The 26,550-nt window shown below is 38.5% G+C and overlaps 1 long non-coding RNA gene across 1 annotated transcript; it reads right to left on the bottom strand.

Annotated features, from left to right (window-relative positions):
* Positions 1-451: 451 nt before the first annotated feature.
* LOC126955700 (uncharacterized) lies at positions 452-25,851 on the bottom strand. Its single transcript, XR_007726047.1, has 3 exons — positions 25,761-25,851; positions 22,413-22,470; positions 452-1,243 (listed from the first exon to the last, which is right to left on the bottom strand). It is a non-coding gene; the product is annotated as an uncharacterized LOC126955700 (long non-coding RNA).
* Between the last annotated feature and the right edge of the window lie 699 nt (positions 25,852-26,550).

Below are 26,550 nucleotides of genomic sequence, written 5' to 3' on the forward strand. Positions count from 1 at the left end.
TTCAATTACCTCTCATTGGGTCCCTCCCCCAACACATGGGAATTCAAGATGAGATTTAGGTGAAGACACAGCCAAACCCTATCACTTGATATTTTGGTTCCTGTGCATGAAAAAGGCACATCCCAGCTGCATCTGGTCTGTCACCTTGAACCAGGTCACATAATTTTTTATTGTGTATATGTACAATGTACCATACCATGGTTTTTGCGTACCAAGTTAAAAATACATGGTCCTTACCTTCCAGGTGCTCATAGCTTAGTGTGAAAAATAGATAAAAGATAAATAACATTACATTTATTTTATACCTTTACCTTACCATACCATACCTTATCATACCACATAAGAAATATCATCTTAGTTTTATGGATATAAACTATAGTAGTAGTATACACATATACAAAATATGTGTATGAACCTTACCACTATATCAACAGAGTATATAGTGGTAGGATATTGGTAAGATATTAGATATTGAGGCAGGCATCAAATCTGCCTGAGGAGATAAGGGAGGTCACTCAGAGGAAGTGGTTGCCAAAACATTGAGTATGATATCACTAGCTGAACAAAGCAGGTAGACATATTTCATGAAAAAGGAATAATGTCACTATAGACACAAATTGTGTGCAACAGACTGAGGTAGACAGTGGACTGGAGGAGAAAGATGTGGATGAAGGCAGAATGCCAACAAGGGAGCTATTAAGAGTTCAAGCATGAAGGTTATAGGATTTTGCATAAGTTGTAGGAGCTACATTGTAGCAATGAATGAGAAAAGTATTGTAAAGAAAGGATTAACAAATTATATTTGGAGGAAGGAAAGAATTGAAGCAACAAGAAGAGTGAAAATAACAGATTTCAAGCCTGGAAGTTGAGGGGAAACACCTTTGGTCTAGAGTCTAGAAAGTAGGTAAGCTTTCTTGACAAAGTTTATTTTGAAATGGGTTTAACGTACATGGCTGGAGGGAAGTGGCTTGAAAATAAAAAATGATAAGTTGTTCTTTTGCATACAAACTGGCAAAAATTAGGTGGGTGGATCTGTGGTCCAGAGGAGTTAAATAGTTTGTCAGCCATTGGAATATAAAATCAGGTTCAGCCGGATATGGTATCAGGAGTCTGTAGTCCCAGCTACTTGAGAGGCTGAGGCAGGAGGGTCACTGGAGGCCAGGAGTTCCAGGTCATAGTGTGCTGATCACACCTGCAAATAGCCACTGCTGTCAGGTCTGGACAACATAACAAGACCCCACATCTAAAAAAGAAAAAAAAATCAAGTTAATCTCATGCTTTCTCTTACAGAATCTCAATAGTAAGTCATTGTCATGAATCCACATAGGTTCTCCTATGCTATCAAGAGTCCTCTAGTTTGTGAAGCTAAGGCTGGCAGGGTGGGGGCCACATCGTTTCCATCCCTAACGATTCTCAGGATTACTCTTCTCTGCTATCAGCTATGGGCATAGAGGAGGAAGACTTTTTAAATTTTCTCTGTTTCTATCACCTTCCCTGCTCTGGCAACTGCTATGTAACCATAGTTCAGTGTCAGTACCATTCACAGACATTTCAGGATATTCATTATATACTCTTGGGGTAAATCCCAAATACATTTTTATACTCCTCAGCTGGCTTGGCAGATGTACAAAGTCATTAATTTTTCCCTTCATACTCATGCATATTATTATTTCTTTTTTTTTTCTTTGAGATGGAGTTTCATTCTTGTTGCTCAGGCTGGAGTGCAATGGTGTAATCTCGGCTCACTGCAACCTCTGCTTCCTGGGCTCAAGCAATTCTCCTGCTTCAGCCTCCCAAGTAGCTGCAATCACAGGCACATGCCACCATGCCTGGCTAATTTTTTTGTATTTTTAGGAGAGACGGGGTTTCATGTTGGTCAGGCTGGTCTTGAACTCCTGACCTCAGGTGATCCACCCACCTCGGCCTCCCAAAGTGCTGGGATTACAGGCATGAGCCACCGTGCCTGACTTATTATTTCATTTTAGTGCAAACCCAGGCCCTGAGAGTAACCTTTTCTTTTTGTTCTATTATGCTCCATCTTCAGCCTAGCCATTGCTGATATTATATTCTTTTTTGAACCACAGACAATTATTTGACTTCTGGATGTAATTTTTGTCTCTAAAGTTTTTCCCCTCACTCTTCCAACAGCTAAGCTGATAACCTAATGCCTGTCTTCTAGAAATGCTCTTTCCTCCGTTCTGTTTTGTCTTTATCCTGGTTCCTATTCAGGACTCTCAGTTTTACTCCCTGAGATCCAGACCTATAAGTTTCATCTTTCTCCTACCTGAGTTTCCTTGTCCTTGGTCCACAGGGTCTCCTAAAGACTGTACACTTTCCTCAATTTTGGGCCAGAATATCAAGGATTCCTCTCATGTAAGAATACATAAGAAGCTGGAAACAGAAATTGCCTCCAGAAAAAGAATCAGGAGACAAACGGAAAGAGTAGGAGATAGACTTGCTCTTTACTGAATGTAATTTGTTCTTTTTGTGTGTGCCATGTGCACAAATGAGCTAGTAAAACTATTTAAATCTAAAAATTCATAGAGAATCTTAATACCTGGTTCCGCTATCCTCTGCCATTTTCTTCCCATAATTTAAAAAAGTTATTATTAAAAATAACTTTCATATCTACAACTCTAATTGCCAAACTTCATCATGGGAATAAAAACTGAAATTGACTGATCCACACAATGTTTTAGACACCTTATCATCTAGTTAATCCTAATAGAAATAGAAAATTCAGGCTGGGCATGGTGGCTCACTTCTATAATCCCAGCACTTTGTGAGGTCAAGGTGGGCAGATCACCTGAGGTCAGGAGTTCAAGACCAACCTGGCTAACATGGCGAATCCCCATCTCTACTAGAAATAAAAAATTAGCTGGGTATGGTGTCACGTGCCTGTAATCCCTGCTACTCAGGAGGCTGAGGCGGGAGAATAGCTTGAACCCGGGAGGCAGAGGCTACAGTGAGCCGAGATTGTGCCACTGCACTCCAGCCTGTGCGACAGAGTTAGACTCCATCTAAAAAGAAAAAAAAGAAAGAAAGGAAGAAATAGATAATTCAGAACCTTTGAAGGCAAGTATTATTACTTATATTTTAGAGTGCAGGGACCAAGGCTCAGACAGGTTTAGTCATTCCTCCAACGTCACACAGATAACAAGCATTGAAGATGGGACTGAAACGCAGTCTTGCATGGCGTCTAAACTGCTGTTTTGCTTTGCATTTCTCCACTCATAACGACATATATAGGGTCAAGCTTCACTTCACATAAGTACATTTTCAGAACATATCTTTCCAGACGTTTTTATACTTTTGAATATTAGCAATTTTTATCTTCCTCAGATGGTTTAAATACTTAAAACCCAATATTTACATGTTGCAATTCTCTTGTTCCTCACCATAATCTCTTAAGAGTGATATTTGCCACATCAATATTTTTTCCTTTATGAAGGATTTCTCATAGTGGGAGCATCATTTTTTTTCCTTCCTCTAAACCAGGTTTCTCAAGTTCAGCACTATTGAAATTTAGGGCCAGATGAGTCTCTGTTAAGGGGGGGAGGGAGTGATCCTGTGCATCGTAGAATATTTAGCAGCATCCCTGGCCTCTACCCCACTAGTTTTCAGTAGCACAGCAGCACCCCCACCCTAAGTTGTGACAACCAAAACTGTCTCCAGGTTTTGTCAATTGTACCTTCAGAAGTGGAGTCATCCCAAATTGAGGACCGCTGCTCTAAACAAATATTGATTTTAAAAATTAGGCTTCCTAGCTGATGATTCTAGATGAAAAACAAATCAGGCCGGGTGCGGTGGCTCAAGCCTGTAATCCCAGCACTTTGGGAGGCCGAGGCGGGCGGATCACAAGGTCAGGAGATCGAGACCACAGTGAAACCCCGTCTCTATTAAAAATACAAAAAATTAGCCGGGCGCGGTGGCGGGCGCCTGTAGTCCCAGCTACTCAGGAGGCTGAGGCAGGAGAATGGCGGGAACCCGGGAGGCGGAGCTTGCAGTGAGCCTAGATCGCGCCACTGCACTCCAGCCTGGGCAACAGCGTGAGACTCCGTCTCAAAAAAAAAAAAAAAAAAAAAAAAAGAAAAACAAATCAAACTCTTGGCCACCAGAATAACATGCTCCATCAGATGAAATTTTCCCAAGATAGGTATTATCTATGTTTATAAACTGAGGAAAGTGTGGTTTAAAGAAGATAAGCATCTTGTTCAAGCTCCAAAATTAATCTGTGCTGGAATGGAATTCCAACTCCGATCTGACAAACTCCAAATCCCATGATCTCCCTGCTGATTATAATATGAGGCAGGAACGCTCTATAATAGAAAGCTATTTTTTCTCATTATAAAGAAAGACCATTTTTGACAGCAACATGGCTTGACAAAATGTTACAAGAAGCTGCCATATAACAAACACATCAATCAATGTAGAACAAAAATACTTGCAAGTGTGAGAAATTTATCTCTATTCCTTGTTTTTAAATTATTTTATAATTTCTAAAATGATTTAAATAAGTTTTAGAGTTTTGATATAGAAACTATATTTTCATATGGTATTTTCCTTCTGAACTGCACTTATCACCAGATGTCTGAGAGATGGTTAATAACACCAGGTCCCTCCGAGAGGACCAGAATCCATGCATATTTTTTGGAAAGAGATTATAAACTCTTTATTCTTAGTACACAAAAAAGACAAGAAATAAAATAACAGTCAAATGTGAGGTTGGCAATTATGAGAAGTAGTTGGCCACTTTTTTCTTCGAGCTACTCATACTCAGTTGTCAGAGACTGGGAGACACCATAGAAAATTAGTTCTTTCCCAATTGATACTAGAGGCAGTTTTAGAGAATGTTCTCCCTAGAGGCTAGTTGTTCCCATCAGCAGCTCCTCATTTTGGTAGTAGCCCCACGTGGCTTTTATTAACTGTTTAGAACAGCTGTCACCAGGTCTCTAATGCCTCATGTTGTTCAGAGGATTGCACGAGAGGAAGAAGTTTTCCACACTGGACCTGCAGAGGTCTTTAGGTATCAAAGCCTGCAGAGGTCTTTGTGGTGTATGAAGAAAAATTATTTCCAATGTTTCAGAGCTCTCTAGATTGCTTAAGGCAGCTAGTCTCTGTAACATCTCAGTGCATAACACACATCACTGTTCTGTCCGCCTCCCTTATCGCTGCACAGATTTTATTCAGTCCAGAGAAAGTTCTCTGGCATGCTCTCCACTGCTCAGGGTGAGGTGATCTAGAACACATGGGTCTCTTAGCTAAAGCTAAGAGACCAGGTATTTGCTACACTTATCAATAACCCTCAATTTTTTATACATCTATTCATATAGCACCATAGTATACAGACAAATCAAGCCATAGACTATCCCAGGATACCCACACTTGTCAATGAATCATCCTTAACTCGTAACTTTACAGGGAAGAATCAATGCATGTGTGGCCTCATACGAACAAACTTCATTTTATCAGCCTGAAATCCTTGCTTGGATAGAGCCAACTCTCACTACCTGAAGGCAGCTGAACACACTAAGGCAACAAGGTCTGGCAGGACCTCAAGTAACTAAAGAACCACCTTGTAATGAAAGTCACAGACAGCCAAATTCCGGCACATAAGACAAGACAAACCCTCCAGTTATTCTAATCATCTGTCTGATGCAGAACACACAGAGGAAGCTGAAGAAATGTGATTGTCTTGAAGGCTCAGAGAGGACTCACAATGCCAAACTCAAGTATCTGTATCAAGTTGACTCAAATTCTTATTCAAAGTAGATGTAAGATAATGTTAAAATAAATCAAATCCAACTCCTTTGGAAAACAGTTTGGCAGTTTCTCAAAATACTAAACAGGGAGTTACCATATGAACCAAAAGTTTCTTTCCTAAGTATATAGTCAAGAGAAACCAAACATATATCCACACAAAAATTCATACACAAATGTTCATAGTAACATAATTTGTAATACCCGAAATGTGAAAACAATCCACTTTGTCACTCTCTTAACTGACAAATGAATAAACAAAAAGTGATATAGCCTTATAATAGGATATTATTCAGCCACAAAGAGGAATGAAGTGTTGATATGCGCCACAACATAAATGAACCTTGAAAACATTATGCTAAGTGAAAGGAGTCAGAAGACTATACGTTGTATGATTGCCTTTATATGAAACATCCAGAATCAAATCTATGGATACAGAAAACAGGTTAGCTGTTGCCTAGGGATGAGGAAGTAGGTAAGAATAGAGGTGAGTGAGGAGTGACTGGTAATGGATATGAGGTTTCTTTTTAGGGTGACAAAATGTTCTAAAATTTATTCTAGTGATGATTGTACAACTCTATGAATATATTTTAAAACATCAAATTATACAATTTAAGTTGGTGAATTGAATGTTATGAGGATTATGTCCCAATAAAGTTATGAGAAATAAATAAGAGCAAAGCAAATAAACAAAGTACAACACTCTGATTGAGTCCAAATGCAAAAAGACAGTAAACTCTGAAACTTTGTAGGACATTAATTCTATTGGCCACTTTGGAGTAAATATCAACAGCAACCTTGACAAACAAAGGAGAAAAACTATGAATTCCTTTAACCTTTTCTGATTTACAGCTTTTAAAAGTACAAAAAGGAGTTTGATTATGATCCCTGTTGTACTTTCACCATATTGAAAAGAACATATATTTGATCTAAATAAGATAAAATCAGTGTTCTCATAAGGTTTGTAAATGAATGAAATGTTTATTTTTACCTAAATTACTTTTCAATTGCTACACTAACATCTAGCATATATGCTCACAACAGCTGCAGTAGTTATAACATAAAAGTTCATGGCTCACATAACATGTTTTTCAGAAAAGCATGCAATTCTTAGATTAAAAAAGTCTTTTTCATGTACTCGCTGAAAGACCAGAAATATTGTGAAATTAGTAATCTATCCATTATTCATGTAGTCTGAAAATATATAAACTTAAATACATAATCTCAGATTCTCTCATTCTGAAACACATTGTCAAAAATAAAAATATTGGCCAGGCATGGTTGCTCACGCCTGTAGTCCCAGCACTTTGGGAGGCCGAGGTGGGCGGATCATGAGGTCAGGAGTTCAAGACCAGCCTGACCAACATGGTGAAACCCTGTCTTTACTAAAAATACAAAAAATTAGCTAGGCATAGTGATGTGCGCCTGTAACCCCAGCCACCCAGGAGGCTGAGGCAAAAGAATCGCTTGAACCTGGGAGGTGGATGTTGCAGTGAGTCAAGATCATGCTACTGCACTCCAGCCTAGGCGACAGAGTGAGAATCTGTCTCAATATATACATACATACACACACATACATACATACATACATACCTTCACTTAAGCCTTCAAGGAAATTTGCACATAATGGACCTATAAAATTAATATGAAGCCTTGTTCACTGCCTGTAAAAATAATTCCAAACTTACTACAACATATAAAATCTATCATGATGAAGCTGTTCTTTCCAGCAGCAGCTTCCCACAGCCCATCCAAATGCTTCAATTCCAAATTAAGGTCTTTCAATCCCCTGTACCTCTATAAAAGCCACTTTATCTGCCTGGAGGATCATTCCCTTGTCCACTTGGAACATTCTTCAACATCCTTCATCAAAGAATCTGTCTTAAGTTATCCCTTACTATCTGGTTCATCCCTATCCACAAGGCCAAGCACTATTTAATACACTCTCCTCTGCAAACCTATAGCACTGTGCGTGCTGTTACACCATAGCTCATTCTATAATGGTTTTCATGTGTCTTTTCCCTATTGGTCAGAGAGCTTTGTATTCAGAGATTACATGCCACTCATCTTTGCACTTGGGGAACCTGGCAAGGGACTTGCAATATAGTAGATGCTTCAACACTATCTAATGACTGCTCAATGAAATAAAAGTACTGTGAGATAGCCAGGGTTTAAGTAGGTGTTGAAAACTATTTAAAACTTTTTAAAAATTTGAAGCAAAAGATACAATTCTTGCTTTCCAATGTATTGAATTGGTGAAACTTGCTTCCTTGGAAAAGCTCTTTATTCTACTATTTGGTAACTACTTACTGAACAGCAACCACATGCCAAGTCTTATGGTGGAGGCAGAAAGAATATCATGAGAGATCTCCCCCGAGCTTCCAAGTCACTGTATGGTTTGGAAAAATCATGCAAACCTCATCAAAATCGACAAAAATCATACAAGAGAGGAGGCAATCATTCCTGTATGCAATTCCAATAGATTGTGTGCCTGGGAACAGAGAATTGCAGACAGTGCAAAGGCCAGTATATATGAACAAATATTTCAATTCTGACCATCTACTTTTACACAGATGTTATAGTTTGCATTTATATAGGAATTTGATACTGTAAATTCTGTAACACATTATGATATAATCTCATTAGCCAAGGCATTTTCTTGGGTCATGGTGGGTGACAATGGGGTTCAAGTAAAAGGTGCTGCTGGCGAGCTGCTTTGGATGACGCCTAAAAATCTGCCAAACAGAGGATAGCCTGAAGCACACACAACAGCATGACTGTTGACTCATTCAATTCACATTATTTTAAATCCTTGATCCATGAATAATGATACTGGAGACAAAAGGACCTTCAAAAGTTCTACAGATGCACCAAATATCTTCATATTAGATGAAGTGGTAAAACTTATATAGTAATTTCAGGTGCTTAAAGGCAGTCAAGAACATATCTTGGGAGTTTCAAAATGTATTAGAACTTCCTCTCACTGTGAATTCTAGGTATCAACCTAATTGTCATCAAAAGTCTCACTGAACCATCCTTAGAGCAGCGCTCAAAAGGAGGCCATGTGCTATTGCTTATGAAATGTCCTTAAGAGAGTTACAAAAGTGACTTTATCAGGAAAAAGAAAACAAAATGTTCTTAAGAGAGGGTTTGCAGTCTGAAGTCATCTGGTTCCCTTTTTAACAAAATCCAGTCCTCATTTTGAAGACGATTTACCTGATAGCAGTAAAAATGTTCCAGATGGTCAGGTGGTTTTCAATAGAAAGATTCTTAATTTGCCACTAAAGTAAGATTGGGTTAAATCAGAATCTAGATTAGTCATATTATCTATGAAAACTCAAACAACTGAGTCTCCAAAGTTTTAAAAGTATTCATGGTTGTTGCCTTAAAAAACCTGTTGATTCTCATTCAATGGTTCAAGTGAAGACTAAAATATTTTGAAATGATAGCTAAGTTTCATTTTTTAAAGATGCTTGTTTTATGTACTTCAGATAATGATATTTCATTCTGTTTCAGACAAAATCAGTAAACTCAAGATAAACAGAAACTAAAGAGGATGTACCAACTAAATGTGGTTCTCTTAGATTCTGAAGGCATTAATTCAACAAGTATAATAAAATTTGTTTCTATGTTTAAATGATATTGACTTTTCATTAAATAACGTTTTCCAGATTCAATACATTTTATTACAAATATACACTCTGAAGACTATGACCAACTTTTATTTTAAAACAGAAAAACCCGAGAGGATGTGGAGAAATAGGATATACCTAATATAAATGACAAGTTAATGGGTGCAGCACACCAACATGGCACATGTGTACATATGTAACGAACCTGCACATTGTGCACATGTACCCTAGAACCTAAAGTATAATAATAAAAAAAAAACCAGAAAAACCCATGTATATGTGTTTCAATGAAAACATGACCTCAAGTATTTCAGGTGCTATATATGATAATAAGCTTACTACAGTAGAAGGTAAGGTGGCCTCTTTAACGATTGATATTTATCAGCATAATAATTTGTGTTTAAGTAGAGGTGTTCTAATATGAAAATGAGCACATTGCAAACTAAATGGCCTAGTTTTGCGTCATCTTGTGCTGGTGTGGTATTTGTTAAGTGAATAGTCTTTCATTATAAGTTTAAACTTTAATTCATTGAGCTACTCCATTCCCCTGCAAGGGATATGAATTAAGATTTAAATAGCAGCCTATTTCAACATTCATTGCAATGCAGTCACTCAAGAGATCAAACACATACAACTTCATACCTTTTTTTTTTTTTTTTTTTTTTTTTGAGACAGGTTCTCACTCTGTCACTCAGGCTGGAGTGTAGTGTCACAGCCTCAGCTCACTGCAACCTCCGCCTCCCGGATTCAAGGAATTCTCCAGCTTTGGCCTCCTGAGTAGCTGGGACTACAGGCACCTACCACCATGCCTGGCTAATTTTTGTATTTTTAGTAGAGACGGGGTTTCACCATGTTGGTCAGGCTGGTCTCAAACTCCTGACCTCAAGTGATCTGCCTGCCTTGGCCTCTCAAAGTGCTGGGATTACAGGGGTGAGCGACAACACCCGGCCAACTTCATACTCTTTTAAGTGAAGGAAACAGACTAGGCTATACCCTTGAGAAAATGTATAAGAGACTGAAGATTTAAGTAAAAACAAACAAAAAACGTGTTGAGAGAAAATAATAAAATACTGCCAAAAGAAAAAGTAGGAAAATGTAGACATCTGTCATTCAAGTCTTTTTGGTAAACAGAAGACTGAACCCTGGATTTTCTTCATACAGCTTTGTTCTGTTCATTTGAATATCGTCCAGAGAACATATAAAGCAATGAATGTGGCTGCTTCCACCACAATGGTTCTGAATGGCCTGACACTGGAGGCATCCAAAAGAAATGACTTTGGCACACAGGGTGAATTTTTTCAGGTATTTCTTAGCCTGGAAGCTGTCCTTTTCCTGCCAAAAATCCAACCCTATCTGTAACAACCTCTTACTGCTAGTGTAAAGAAAAGGTTAGACAAAGCTAAGAGAGATTTTAGAGAGCACAGCCATAGCTGGTAACTGGCAGTGCAGATGGCATTTTCAGAGTCTGCACTGAGGAACAAACCTTTAGTAACCAATTAGGAACCTGGGGAGTTAAAGCTATAAAGTGTGATTCATAAAGACTTATGTAATAATTAACAGCAGGGTATTGCATACAGAGAAAATAAAAACACCCTGTGTTAGGATAAATGTCCTAAGAGAAAAATGTAAGACACAGAAGAGTAATATAGGATCCTGGGGCTGGACCCTGCACACCAGGGCCCCAGTCTCAGAGAACCCATATGCCCTGCCTGGCACAGCAGCAGTGAAATTGTTCACCTTCAAGAATCTACAGAGGGCATTTGGGGGGGATGACAGTTAGAAGCATTCCCCTGTGTTCCCAGTAAACTCACACCTCCTCAGAGGTATGTGTGGATTAACACGTAACCATCATAAGAGAGAGAATGTGCACTAAAATGACTCACGTTGAGTTTTCCACTAATTTGAAGACAGCAAGAAAGGCGAGCGTGGATATTTAGTTTCATTTAGAGAAAAATAAATATATATGTATATGTTTTTTAGACTCAACTAATTTTGTAAAGTACAACTCATAGCAAATGTGTATATAGCTAATTGTTTAATAAACTAGTAATTGTGTAATACTTTTCTGTTAGTACATGTTTAATTCTCCCGAACCTATACTTTTCTGTTGTCTTTAAAAATATCAGGTCTGTAAACCCAGTACTTTGGAAGGCCGAGGTGGGAGAATCGCTTGAGCACAGAAGTTTGAGAATAGAATGGACGGCATGGAAAAACCCTGTCTCTACAAAAAATACAAAAATTAGTTGGGCATGGTGGTGCACACCTGTGGTTCCAGTTACTTGGGAGGCCAAGGTTGGAGGATCACTTGAGCATAGGATATGGAGGTTGCAGTCAGCAGAGATCATGCCACTGCGCTCCAGCCTGGGCAACAGAGCAAGAACCTGTCTCAAAAAAATTAAAAAAAAAATTCAGAAGCCCCTTTGAAATCATTTTAGAGGATTAACTGAACAAAAGCCAACGCAGCAGGCACTCCTATCACAGACACGTGGCATACCTTAAGAAAGGTGCCCAGGTAAGCTCCCCACTGTGTGATTCATGCCACAGGAAGATCCTTGCAGAGGTCTTGATGCGTTTGTTTTCCACCTAAACTTGACTCAATATACACCACACACAAACTTCTTTTCATTCATCCCCTTAAGGTCTGAAATATTTTAGACATTTATATTTCCTTCATACTTTAAAATCATATACCACCATCAGGATCTTAAAGTGGAAGTTACTTACTGTTGCTATAAAAAATAATAATATTCACATAATATTCGCTATAGATCTGACTTCCCTTGGGCTTTTTATAACTTCTTTTAGAAAAAGAATGGAAGTCAGTATGAATTCCTGCTTCCAACAGGAGTCCAGGCCTCGTTGCCAATTCTATGAATCCCAAGTATCTGTATTTACAATAGTCGAAAATAATAAAAACTTGCTGTCTACCTATTTTTTAAACCTAAACTGCAAAACTATTATATTGCTGCAGTTAAATGGTGCTTCATGTTATAACTGAATTTCTCTATGTGCTTCTAGCCCGGAATAAGAAGAACTTCAGTGGACTCACGATTCGAGTGATTGTTAGTTAAGTCTTCTTTGTGTGTGTTCTTTACTTGATCCTCCCGCAGGATGGCCCCCTCTAGCTTTCAGATATGTGTGCTGTGTTCCTTTGGTTTGGATGTCCTGGCCAGATACTTGTAACTATAGGTTGCTGCAAAAGTAATTGCGGTTTTTGCTATGAATGGCAAAAACTACAATAACCTTTGTACCAACCTAATAAATGCAAGGGCTGAGGTAGTAGGTGGGATTTGACTCCAGGGGTGGGGCTTGGACACGGAACAGATTGAGGACTAGCTAAAATAGGGTCTGCGCAAAGCAGCTTTCGATCAGAGATGTCCAACAGTGTGCCATGTCAATTTACTGTTGCCATGGCAACACCCCATGGTTCTCACCTCTTTCTGAGGCAATGACCCAATGACCCAAAGGTGCTACCCCTTCCTTAGAAATTTCTGCATAAACCACTCCTTAATCTGCATGCAATTAAGAGTGTATATAAATATGACTGTAAAACTGCCCTGAGTTGATAGTGTCTGCCTAAAGGGTAACCCTGCCCTGCAAGAGCAGCCATAGAACCCACTGCTAGAGCTGTAGCACTGCCTCTGAAGTAAAGCTGTTTTCTTCCACCTCTGTCTTGTCCTTGAATTCTTTCCTGGGCAAAACCAAGTACACTCATGAGCTAAATTCCACTTTGGGGCTCACCTGCCTGCATCCGGGCCTAAAAAGTATTTGTCATCTCTGGGTTAAGACTAAGATACAGTGCAGGTTTGATGGTTACAGCAAGTGAAGACAAATTTTCAATCATAATCCTTATCTAATTGTGTTTGAGGATAGGACTAACTTCCATTTATGAGTCAACTATTTTACATCAGGAAACTGTAAGTAATCACTTTTTTTGTGTTTTAAGAATCGTGGATTCACTTAAGGCACATCAAACTTCATTTGTGATGCACCTTTGCTATAATGGTAACATTAAATCAGTCATTGTCAAAGAGCTTGTTAATGTGGAATGGGTTGATTATGTTAATGAAGTTACAGACTACAAAATTCCTAATCAACTTAAGTATCCTTTTTCTTCTGGAAATATACCTTTTTATCTCCTTTAATACTTATCTACTACCATTTCTATGCACTAAGCATTTTATACATATTATCCCATTTAGTCCTCACAACAACTCCTTAAACTGACTCTGTCATTATCCCTGTGTTATTAGTAGAGGCAAGGGAAATGTGAATGCTTTGCCAAGATCAGCCAGCTAACGTGGGGAGCTGGCTTCCAAACTAGGCAGTCTGGCTCCAGAATCCACATCCTTAGCTCTTAACCTTCACATTTCCTCTCTATGCTGCCTCTTTGACTCACAATTAAATGAAGAGCAACCCTCAAAACTTCGCTGCTTCTCACGCCTGTAATCCCAGCACTTTGGGAAGCCAAGGCGGGCGGATCATGAGGTCAGGACATCAAGACCATCCTGGCTAACACGGTGAAACCCCATCTCTACTAAAAATACAAAAAATTAGCAGGGCGTGGTGGCGGGCGCCTGTAGTCCCAGCTACTCAGGAGGCTGAGGCAGGAGAATGGCGTAAACCCGGGAGGCGCAGCTTAAAGTGAGCTGAGATGGCCCCACTGCACTCCAGCCTGGGGGACAAAGGGAGACTCCCTCTCAAAGAAAAAAAATAAAAAACCTCGCTACTTCACTTTCTGTTGTTAAAAAATTCTGCTTCCCTTCAAAGGAAACAGAAAACTACAGGAGGAAACGAGAAATTTGTTAGCACAAAAGATATAACAAGATGAAGCTGACACATCAGGAAGTCATTGATCTCAGCCGGGCCCACTAAAATCACATGGACTATTGTTCTTGATGTCTCTCTGTGTCTCTCTTCCCAAGCTTACATAAGACCAGGATTGATGACAGTGACATAGAGCAGTGGTTCTCAACCAGGCACAATTTTTGTCCCCTCACCCCCACCCCTGGGAATATTTGGCAATGTCCAGAAGCTTTTTGAGTGTCACAAATGAGGGAATCTATTGGTTAGAGGCCAGGAATGCTGCTAAACATCCCACAGTGGACAAGATAGCTTCCCAAAATGAAGAAGCATCCAGTCCAAAATGTCAGTAGCACCACTGTTGATAAACCCTGATTTAGGGTATTCCATCTTCACAAATATTCATGTAAGCAGCAATGTCTATCTTTGGCCTTGTGGCTTCAGTTGATTGGATATAAAGCATAGTATTAATGAGCTATAATAGCTCATCCATCCTTCATTCTCCCAGCCACTTTATGTGTCTTTATGTGATTATGGTGGATGACATGACTTTGAAACTTCGGAAATTCCCGAAGAAAATTTTTTAAAAATCTGCTGTAATTGTCACCTAATTATCAAATTATCTAAGAAGGAACCCTTTGACAAGGAAATGCTGTCAAATTAAGGGAAAAACAAATTCCATTTATCCCTTGTCATTTAGAAAGGCAAAGAGATTTAGCAGCCATCAGAGTTGTACAATTTTCACATTCACCCATCAATGCCTAAGGGGGAAAAAAAAGAGTTTCAGGGAATGATTTTGACTCATACTGTTATGCTGGAGCAGTTACTGACAGGGAAGGTATGAAAACAAATCATATCCCTCAACTGAAAGAAGATTACAAAGATGTTTGCCTCTACAGAAACAGATTTGTGTAAAAAGTTATTTCTGCAAAATACAACATGTAGAAATGTCCTTGATGACAAAAACAAATTTTCAGAGATTTCTCATTTTTTGTATTATTTGCAAGTACAAAAGGAGTCAGAAATGAAAGTAAATCAAAACGATTTCTTTGAAGTGCTATAGTTCATATGCAAAATGCTGCTACTAAAACACCAGCAGTACAATAGGTGCATAATTGTTCTATACTGAATCTACCTAACAGCCAGTGTATCAACAACTCACATTTTTGTACAAAGGCATGAATTCTCTAGGGCTGGAGTTTCAAATGAAGAAAACTGACACCCATGAGAAGAAGCCTCCTTTATTTTTATGTTATAACCAGTGGTGCTACCAGCACCATCCTCAAAGCGCAGCTATGAATATCACCTCCCATGCAATGTGTGCACATTTCTAGGTTAGTGGGTTGAGGGTCTATGTATAACATAGGCAGAGTATAATCTATATTATGCTTAGTCAACAATATTTCCTTTACGGAAGAAACAATGCTTCCCAGAATCTCAACTAACAAGTCACAAGGTCATTTTTCATACTTCAGAGGTAGATAAGAATACAGAAAAATGAGCAAAACAGCCCACAGTGAAGATATGACCCTAAAATATATAAAGTATTTTTTTCCACAGAAGAGTAAGAAATAATAAAGCCTTCTACAGAGAGGGATTTTGTTACAGTTACTAACATACATGAAATGTATAGAAAAGTTGTCTTCAAAAGGCAAAAATCCTCAGATCTTGTACCGTAAATTTAGGAAGTCACAAATATACAGAATGGGAAACATAACCATCTCATTTTCTCATCATTAAGGGGAAAATGAAAACCACTACTCTATGTAAATTTAGAAATTCACATCATTTATGGATTATCTACTTGACTCATTTTCAAACTGTTAGGTCTTTATACATATAATTTCCTATCTGAAGATATTCTCAGACTTGTCTATCATTTATTTAAACATACTTATCAAAAGTGTCTTCCTCTTTTAATCTGTCAATTTCTAATAGCCTAATGAATTTAAAGAATATGTTCCTCCTGGCTGTTTTGTTCTGCTGGCTACCACACGTAGTATACTTCATTTTTTGTATGGTCAGTAATTGTTTATAGGGAGCTACTCATTTTCCTGAAAAATTATTTGTGGGAATTCTCTGAGATGATGATGAAGTTGTACTACTCCAGATAAGGTTTGCCTACACCTGCACCACGAAATTTTACACTCTAGTATTTCACTGAATCTAAGATGTCATTGATCCTCAGGTACATTTTGATGTTAAAATGTAGGGGCAGGGAGGATTAAATGCATGATAGAATCAATGAAATAAAATAAATGTATGATTTGGGATTTTATGAACAATCCAAAATATACATCTTTGGATACCAAATCCATGCTGGCTTACAGTTACAAGTCTTCAGTTGAATTTCCTATCCCACTCCCACTCTTTAAAGCATCAAGACGAAATTCCTATAATCTCTTTAAGGTAGGGAAGGTAGAAAGGGAGATTTTCCTCTTGTTCCTCACAGAATGAGGCAAATGCCATTTGAGTTCAGCTTTCTGGAGTTCTCCTATCAAACTCCTCAACTTAGGAGAACTCTGGTCTTTGTCTTTTGAGGGAATTCTGTTCTTTTGATCCCATACTCTACTAGATTAGAAAAATCAAGGTTTTGGCAAGTCCCCTTATGGCAAAAACAACTCTATTGCTATGCTTATCTCCCTGGGTTTCTGTCTTCAATTAGACTTTGGCCCTAAAATTTTGTATTATCTTGTCATCTCTGCCATGCTTTTAAGGAAATGTATTTGTATTTTTTTCATTCTTTCAGCAAACTGCCTAGCCACTATATTACTGGACAGATATAGTTCTACTGAAATAACTACAATCCAACTTTGGTATTATTTCTTATAAGAAAACTGAGCTGCAATTCAAGATGGTAGTTGACAGAGCAGGAGAACCGTCATCTTGGACAAACACCACCACTTTAAGTTATAGCTCCCTTTCTAGTCTCATGCATTACAAGGATATCACTTCTCTTCTAACTACAAGCAGCCAGAAAGAACAGACAGTAAAACACAGATAAGACAGCTCGGGCACAGAGGGAGGTGGGGGAAAGTCTCTTGAGTAACTGCCAAACTTCACCCTCATACAATGGACCCCAGCAAAACAGTGGGCCTTAATAAGCACATTCCTTTCCTTTCAGGTGCACTGAAATAGGGAAGCTAAAAGCAGACTCAGGGGTATGCCTGCAGCTGCAGAAAAGTGTATGGGAACAGACACACAACTCCCTCTCCCAAAGAAGCACAACAAAGGGACACAGAAGCAGTCCAAGCCTATGATAAACTCTCCCACCCTGCAGCCTTAAAAACTCTCAGTCTGTAAAAGAGTGTGCCTCTGACCTACCTTGGCAAGAAGCTCCTCTCAGGTTTGTTTTCTCCAAAATAAACCTGTCTTGACTGGCAAGCCACCTTTCGTGTTTCTTTCCTCTTTCTTTAATTCTTACTGTAGTAATACATGCAGTTGCCTCCTGACTTTCTTGAGAAAATTCTAAAGTTACAGTAAAGGAATATAAAAAAGTAAATTATGACAGTAAAGAAAACAGGTGGCCGCATCCACAGGCTGGAGATTTTTACACACTTCTGGAAGATGGGGTAGAATGAAGAGTATTGATTGATTTTTTTTTAATTTTGAAAGTTGCCAAAAAAGCAGATTTTAAGTGTTCTCACCACAAAAAACAAATGAAAGTATGTGAGGTAATGCTTATGCGTATTAGCTCAATTTAGCCATTTTACAATGTATACATTATATTGTATACATGTATTTAAAAGTGTACATATTGGCCGGGCGCGGTGGCTCACGCCTGTAATCCCAGCACTTTGGAAGGCCGAGGCGGGCGGACCACAAGGTCAGGAGATCGAGACCATGGTGAAACTCCGTCTCTACTAAAAATAGAAAAAATTAGCCGGGCGCAGTGGCGGGCACCTGTAGTCCCAGCTACTCGGGAGGCTGAGGCCGGAGAATGGTGTGAACCCGGGAGGCGGAGCTTGCAGTGAGCTGAGATTGCGCCACTGCACTCCAGCCTGGGCGACAGAGCGAGACTCCGTCTCAAAAAAAAAAAAAAAAAAAAGTGTACATATTTCAAAGCAGTATGTGTCCATGAAAAATAAATACAATTTTTATTGCTCAATTAACATTAATAAAATAAAACAAAAACAAACAAATGAGTGGGGGAAAAGATCTGAAGGTCTCAGATCAAATATATGTGAAAGGGAGTTGCATAGAGGTGGTAGCTGATTTTCCTGGTGCAACCACTGATCAGCTGTGAGCATAAAGTTAGACTGAAAACAGGTGAAGTAATTGAAATTATGTCCTCAGAACAATTGTACCAGTTCTTACCTGTTCTTACCCATGGTTTTCTCTCTCTCTCTCTCTCTCTCTCTCTCTCTCTCTCTCTCTCACACACACACACACACACACACACACACACACACACATCCTTCTATATCCCAGGTAAAAGAACAATTGATGTTAAAAATGAACATTTTCCTGGGAAAAACTAGATGTTGCTAGTACAAAGTGCTGATGACCAAAAGAAAGCATTTCAAGTCCTACAACTTTATAGCTGGCTTCCCACCTGCTCAACCTGAAGAAAACCTTGCCAGGTGACAAGCCCTACCCACTTACAGAGAACTGTCCATCAGACTTCCCAGTCAGGGAAGCAAGACAAATGAAATCCACACCAGGTACCTGGAATATTACCTCTTCCCATTTAAGTAAAAAATAACAACCAAGAATTCCCCGACATATAAAGAAAAACAAAAGCATAAAAATAATAGACTATCATAGATTGACTGGAAATTGGAAAAAGGGACCTGTTTGGGGATGATAAAAATGTTCTAAAACTGAATTGTGGTGCAGGCTGCCTGCACAAAGTTGGGAAATTATTTAAAAACATTAAATTTGACACTGAAGGTGGATAAATGCTATTTATGGTATATAAGTGATACCTCAATTAAAGCTGGTTTTAACAATATACTGATTAAAAAACAGTTTGTCAATGCGAAAATAGCACCAGATCATGTTAAACAAGTAAGGAAGACTTTATTCAAGGATATTGCAATAGGGGAGAGAGCTCAGCTTAGTCTGAACTCAACATTACTAAAACAAAGGGTGCAGGAGAGCTGGGATAGAGGGATCTGTGTTGCTAATTGACCTTACCCAGAGAAAAGGTAAACATCCTGTTCTATCTTCATGACAAGAGGTGGTTTTACAACTTGGAGCAAGGTGTCTATCAGAATTAGACTCTTCCCCAACCACTGAGACTGGGAGATAGGGGCACTATCTTTCTTGATGATTACATTTCAAAGGGCTGGCTCCCAGGTTCTTGAGAGGAACAGTCCTGGGTTATAAAAGTGATATGAAGCTTTTTTAAAGATTTGCATCTCAAAGGGACAGGGAAAGAATTTATAATTGCTAGTTTTCTAAAGTAAATGCAGTAAGAAAAGTGAGTTTAGAGGCCTAAAGGCAAGAAGCATGCCTAAAGGCAAGAAGCATGTCTAAAGTTGAGTCAAGCTGAGGGGAACTTTAAGGCCCTCTTGATGACAAGCAACCCAACGAAAGAAAATAACTAGCCCCCAAAACAGAAACAAAAAAGCAAAAAGGCAAAAAGCATTCACTACTTTAAAAATTTTTTAACTAATTTTTGCAGATGCATTAAAAATTGTATCTCTAAAACAAGAACTAAAAAGTCAGCACACAATAATTGTCTCTTCTCCAAAATAATAATTATAATAATTTAAAAAGTTATGAAGTCATAGAAATTTCCCAGAAAAGGGGGGGGGGGAATGAGAAATATGATGGAAAATATAAATGTATTATTTCCTTCAAATCCCCAAAATTTGTAAACACAAAATGTGCTGAAAAGCAATATACAGAAACCAAATTCCATTACTAAGAAAAACTTAGGCAGCAAAAACTTTCAGTTTATATTATATTACCTGGCTTTTCACAGTATTTTCTACCAAAAAAAAAAAAAAAGAAGCAACCCATTTTTCTATGTTGGGTCAAGGAAGAAAGTGGAAAGAACAGATTTTATAGACGTTTGGGATAAATTTATTTTTTAAGAGGTGGAACCACAGAGAAAAGCTTGAGCTTTATGTTAGACGTTTATATACTTCTGAATGAATTATTAAATAAGCACTTGGTATTTTTTGTTATACTTGACCTGTGACGTGGCGTCTAAAATAATTATCACAATGTGGCCTGGTAAAATGAAAAAGCTAAAATTAGGCCTTAAAAAGTCATTTTTTAAATTAAAATGCTTTGATTACACTTTAATATATCTTTTGTGTCATGTTGCTTCACTCTTAATATTATTTTTTCTTTTACTTTTGATCTCTTGATTTTGAACAAAGAAATGTAATGAAAAAATTAATTACACTGGGCTAAAAGGTAATTACAAAATGATCAAGAATTTCTAATAAAAAATTTATAGTAACTTTGCTGCTGTTAGAAATCTATTCCCTTTATGTTATGTAAGTAGAAGCCAGAGATTATAACCTTAGAATGTAAACATATGTCACCTCAGCGTTGAAAATATTATCAACAAAAATGCCAGAGTTGACAGTTATCAGAAAACTTGTCTCCCTAATAGGCCAGCCTTGGGTTCTCTAGTACTATGAATCCAATTAGTAAGGTGGGTGTTGTGGGGGAGGGAAGCCCTTGCAGGTATTAGGAGTCTGGATAAGATGGTCAATAATACAGAGAAAAACACGAATGATGCGAGTTCATTGGCTAGTGGAATCCAGAAGACATCTGGACCTTGAATCTAGTTAACGAGGTTGGGAATGGGGTGGTAGGGTCAGGAATTCGTACAGATATCCAAAGCCTGTAAGAACCGAAGGGAAAGAAAGAATGATGATGGGTTTCCAATTCGTCTCAGGGTTCTGGGACCCACATGAACCATGGCATGGGGTTCTGCCACTAGGTACCAGGTAGCAGCACCCAGGACACCTGAAAAAAGGAACCGAGGCATAAAAAGAGTACTTTCTTCCCTAAGGCAAGGACTCTATTCCCTGCCCAGTACAACACGAGGTTCAAACTCTGGGCAGACTTAATTCATAAGTAAGAACAAATAAGTCTACCAGACAAGAGTCAGTAAGTATGCAGTAGCAGAAGCAAGAAAATTCTGTCAGGCATATTTCTCATGTGGTAGATAAACCATTCACTCCACATGAAAATCAGGATAAAATTTCATATTCTACAAATTCACGTATCTATTTGTGGGGGTTAAAACAGTGTGAGCATTTTAACATATCAGGAAAACAAATAACTTGAGATAACAGAACATTGAGGACAGAGAGGCAAATCAAACATTCCTTATTCAGGTGCTTTTGTGGATTAGATATGCTGAGCTCTAAAACCACTGGAATGACACATCTTAATACTCTTACGAAGAAATGTAGCTTTGCTTCCTTCAGCCAATCTTGAGCAACTCCGAAAGGATGGTCCTGTTAATTCTCTAGCAGATGTTTTAAGCAAGGTTTAGCTTAAGTTAAAGTAATGACAATCGACTTTATATATTTTTTAAATTAATCCTCACCGAGAAAATTGATAGAAGTTCATACCAGCCTCTGGCTTGCTAAAATTTTTACTTACTGTATCTACTTAGGTTAATAAGTATTAAGTTCAAATAATATGATTTTTGTTATCTTATGTTCAATGGATTTCTTTGCTACTGCTCTACTTGTACAATTTGCTAACAAGCTCCTTCTAACGCATAGACTACATGTGGGAATCAGAAAAAAAAGCATCGACTGCAGCTCTCTTCATAATTGCTGAAATGATGACACAGAGAGGAGGAAAAAGTGGACAGTATTTCCTATCTGTCATCAATTTGAGGGAATCAAAGGCATTAATTAATCTGTAGTTTTAACCCTTACTGCATGTTGGAATCACGTGCCTCATCTAAAATCAATTCATAATTTCAGGGTATGTTACCCAGACCTGAAAATTTTCCTAAAGTGTCTTGGGTAATTCTCCTGTACAGCCAGGATTGAAACCACTAGGTTAAAAGGCCATTCTTAAGATTCAGTCCTGGATTCAAATCGATGTTAATTCTCTAGTGCAGTAGTCCCCAGTCTTTTTGGCACCAGGGACTGGTTTCGTGGAAGACAATTTTTCCATGGACCAGGGCAGTAAGCGATGGTTTGGGGATTATTCAAGCACATTACATCTAGTGTGCACTTTATTATTAATACATCGTAATATATATAATGAAACAATTATACAACTCACCATAATGTAGAATCAGTGGGAGTGCTGAGCTTGTTTTCCTGCAACTAGATGGTCTCATCTGTGGGTGATGGAAGACAGTGACAGATCATCAGGCATTAGATTCTCATAAGCAGCGTGCAACCTAGATCCTTTGCATGCACAGTTCACAATAGGGTTCATGCTCCTAAGAGAATATAATGCCACTGCTGATCCGACAGGAGGCGGAGCTCAGGAGGTAATGTGAGTGATGGGGAGCAGCTGTAAATACAGATGAAGCTTCGCTTGCTTGCCGGCCACTCACCTCCTGCTGTGCAGCCTGATTCCTAACAGGCCATGGACCAGTCCATGGTCTGAGGCTTGGGGACCTTCTACTCTAGTGGGCAAAGAATGCAATCAGAAATTTTTCAAAAGGAGACATACAAGCAGCAACAAACATATGAAAAAATGCTCAACATCACTCATCATCAGAGAAACACAAATTAAAACCACAGTGACACACCAATTTAAACCACTCAGAATGGCTACTATTAAAAAGTCAAAAAACAACAGATATTGGTGAGGTTGAGGAGAAAAGGGAATGCTTATACACTGTCAGTGAGAACGTAAATTAGTTCAACCCCTATGGAAAACAGTGGAGATTTCTCAAAGAACTAAAAATAGAATTACCATGTGATCCAACAATCCCACTATGGGTATCTACCCAAAAGAAACTAAATCATTGTATTAAAAAGACCCCTGGCTGGGCATGGTGGCTCACAGCTGCAATCCCAGCACTTTGGGAAGCTAAGGCAGGTGGATCACAAGGTCAAGAAATCAACACCATCCTGGCCAACATGGTAAAACCCCATCTCTACTAAAAATACAAAAATTAGCTGGGCATTGTGGCATGTGCCTGTAGTCCCAGCTACTTGGGAGGCTGAGGCAGGAGAATCGCTTGAATGTGGGAGGCGGAGGTTGCAGTGAACTGAGATTGCACCACTGCACTCCAGCCTGGCAACAGAGCAAGACTCCATCTCAAAAAAAAAAAAAAAAAAAAAAAAAAAAAAGACCCCTGCACATGTATGTTTATTGCAGCAGTATTTACAATAGCAAAGTCACGGAATTAATCTAAATGTCTATCAATGGATGCTGGATAAAGAAAATGTGGTACATATACACAATGGAATATACTACTCAGCCATAAAAAGAAATTGCGTCTTTTGCAGTAACATAGATGGAATTGGAGGCCATTACCTTAAGTGAAATAACTCACAAACAGAAAGTCAAATACTACATTTTCTCCCTTATAAGTGGGAACTAAACAGTGTGTACACACATGAACATACAAGTGGAATAATACGCATTGGAAACTACAAAAGGTGGGAGGGTGGGGGTGTGAGGGATGAGAAATTACCTATTGGGTATAGTGTAAACTATTCAGGTGATGGGTACACCAAAAGCCGAGACTTCACCACTACACAATATATCCATGTAGCAAAAATGCATTTGTTCCCCTAAATCTATTTTTTAAATGGCAATAATAATTTTTTTAATGTATTTGACCTTAAGTCAAATACAACCTGTATAATTCTCTTTCTTTACCTTTAATAGGGTTGATAAATGGGTTAAGTGAGGTTATCTATTTAGGTTCTAGAGCCTGGCACACTGTAAACTCTCAATAAATAACAGATTTTGTTTTTAGGTGGAATCTAAAATTCCATATTAACTACAGTATTATTAATTCACTTTTTGATGATCCTAAGCAGTAGTATATAGTAGCACCTAATATGAGAGCAACATTGACATACATCCCCCTAAATAAATTAATGTTCTCATCTCAATTGATCTTTTTGGTGGAAATAGTTTTAGATGCTAAGGAAGTAGGCAAGAGGTTCCTGAAGAGAGGCGTATTACAATATATACTTTATGTATAGCAGAATTTCACTATTTAACAGAAATTAAGCAAAAGAAAAAAAACTAAAAAGACCTAAAAAGAATTCAGTGCTAATGCTTGCCTCCAAAAAAAGAGTATTTATCACACCAGACAGCATGTTTTCAATTGTCTCTCTTAATGAGACTTTATCATCCATCTAGTTATAATGGATACAATTGCATATCTTAGAATATGCACTTTCAGGTAGTTTTGACAAAATCATTAATAAATAAGATGAAAAGAACTTTTAGACATCAATCGGCATATCAGAAGGCAAAGTAAAACTTTGCATAGATACAAGAGGCAGCAGATTCCCTTGTGCAGTAACGATACTTCAGACTATTCTTTCTTTTAGCTAGAGAAAATAGTGTTAGAAACAAATTTGCAGTGCCACAAAAGAAATAGCACTTGAACATAAATTTAATTTTCTCAGCAAGGCAATTTTTACTTCTATAGAAGGGTGCCATTCGTGAATGGAGTAATGGCCAGAGCACACCTGAACAAGGGAGGAGAAGGGGTTCTTATCCCTGATGCAGGTAACCCCTACTGCTGTGTTGTTCCCCTATTGGCTAGGGTTGGACCACACAGTCTAAGCTAATTCCAACTGGCTATTTTAAAGAGAGTAGAGGTACGACCTGGAGTGGCAGGGTGAGTAGTTTGGTGGAAAGGACAGTTACAGAAGAGGTGACTCAGAAGACTCAGGTCAGAGCAGGTGACCAGGGGTGACTCAGAATGGAGCAGGTGATATAGGTTAGGAGGGGGTTGCTTGCTGAAACTAGGGGCAAGGAGACAAAGAGAATGAGGAAGTTAAACTTTAAAATGAAGAACAAAGAACAGGGGAGATGAACATACAGATACATTGGTTCTTTGGAGAGGATCTCAGAACTCATTGTACTTAACACTTTACAGGCTAAAATCTTTGAGGAGGAATTTATTATACCCTACAATAATACTGTGCCTCACTGTGTTGGAAAAAAAAAAGTGGGCTATCAATGAATTAATGTTCAGCTCCCTTAAGAGGAATCTGCAGTTTGTCTCATATATGTTGACAGGACACAACAAAGAAACATCCTCTCTGAAATCCGTGTGTGGACAAAAGTTGTCAAAAGTCTACTGCATCCCAGTCCCAGCAGATAAAACACATCATTGTACATAGGACTTTCTGTCTTGCATGTTAATCTCCATTGCATTGTCTCAATCCCAAAACAAGACTGTCATATAAGAAGAGGTGTTACCCATTGTATCCAGCTGACAGTGGTGACACTGAGTGAGTCAAGCTAATAATGCTTAAACCTGGCAGTCTTGTGACTCTCGTTTAGCACTTTTGCCCCTTGCTGAGAGAAACACAAAAACATCTGTCATTGAGGAATTAATAATCTAGGAACAATCCCAGATTTACGTTCAGAACAAATCACCCACCACCAACATAACTCCGTTTTAAACTTAAAAGGACCTACCTTCCTGTGAATCACACAGCTGTTTTCCTGTGAGCTGTTGAAGGAGTCCCTCTGTATTCCACATGAGATCACTATTATGAAAAGACTCTGAAAACAATCAACCAAAGCCTTTCAGTAACTCCTCGAGCCTATCTTTAATTGATGAGTAATATTTTATATATTTTATGAGGTACAATGTGCTATTTTGATATAGGTTCACATAAGAATAATTAAATCAAGTTAATTAACATATCTATCACCTCACATGCTGTTCTTTTGCAATAAGAACATTTAAAATCTACTTTTTAAAACAATTTTGAAATACACAATGCATTATTAATTAAGTCACCATGCTGTACAATAAATCTCTAAAACATATTCCTCCTGTCTAACTGAAACTTCGTACCGTTTGAACATCTCCCCATTCCTCCTACCTCCCTCCAGCCTCTGGTAAGCACCATTGTACTCTCTACTTCTATGAATTCAACTTTTCTGGATTCCACATATGAGTGAGATCATCTAATATTTGTCTGTCTTTCTTTGTGTTGTTTTGTTTTGTTTTGTTTTGTTTTGTTTGTTTTTGACAGAGTTTTGCTCTTGTTGCCTAGGCTGGAGTGCAGTGGCGCGATCTCGGCTCACTCCAACTGCCGCCTCCCAGTTTCAAGTGATTCTCCTGCCTCAGCGTCCCAAGTGGCTGCAATTACAGGCACTCGCCACCATGCCCAGTTTTTAGTACAGACGGGGTTTCACTTTGTTCGCCAGGCTGGTCTCGAACTCCTGACCTCATGATCTGCCCACCTCGGCCTCCCAA

The sequence above is a fragment of the Macaca thibetana genome, chromosome 5 (genome assembly GCF_024542745.1).
Source record: "Macaca thibetana thibetana isolate TM-01 chromosome 5, ASM2454274v1, whole genome shotgun sequence".
Classification (NCBI taxonomy): domain Eukaryota; kingdom Metazoa; phylum Chordata; class Mammalia; order Primates; family Cercopithecidae; genus Macaca; species Macaca thibetana.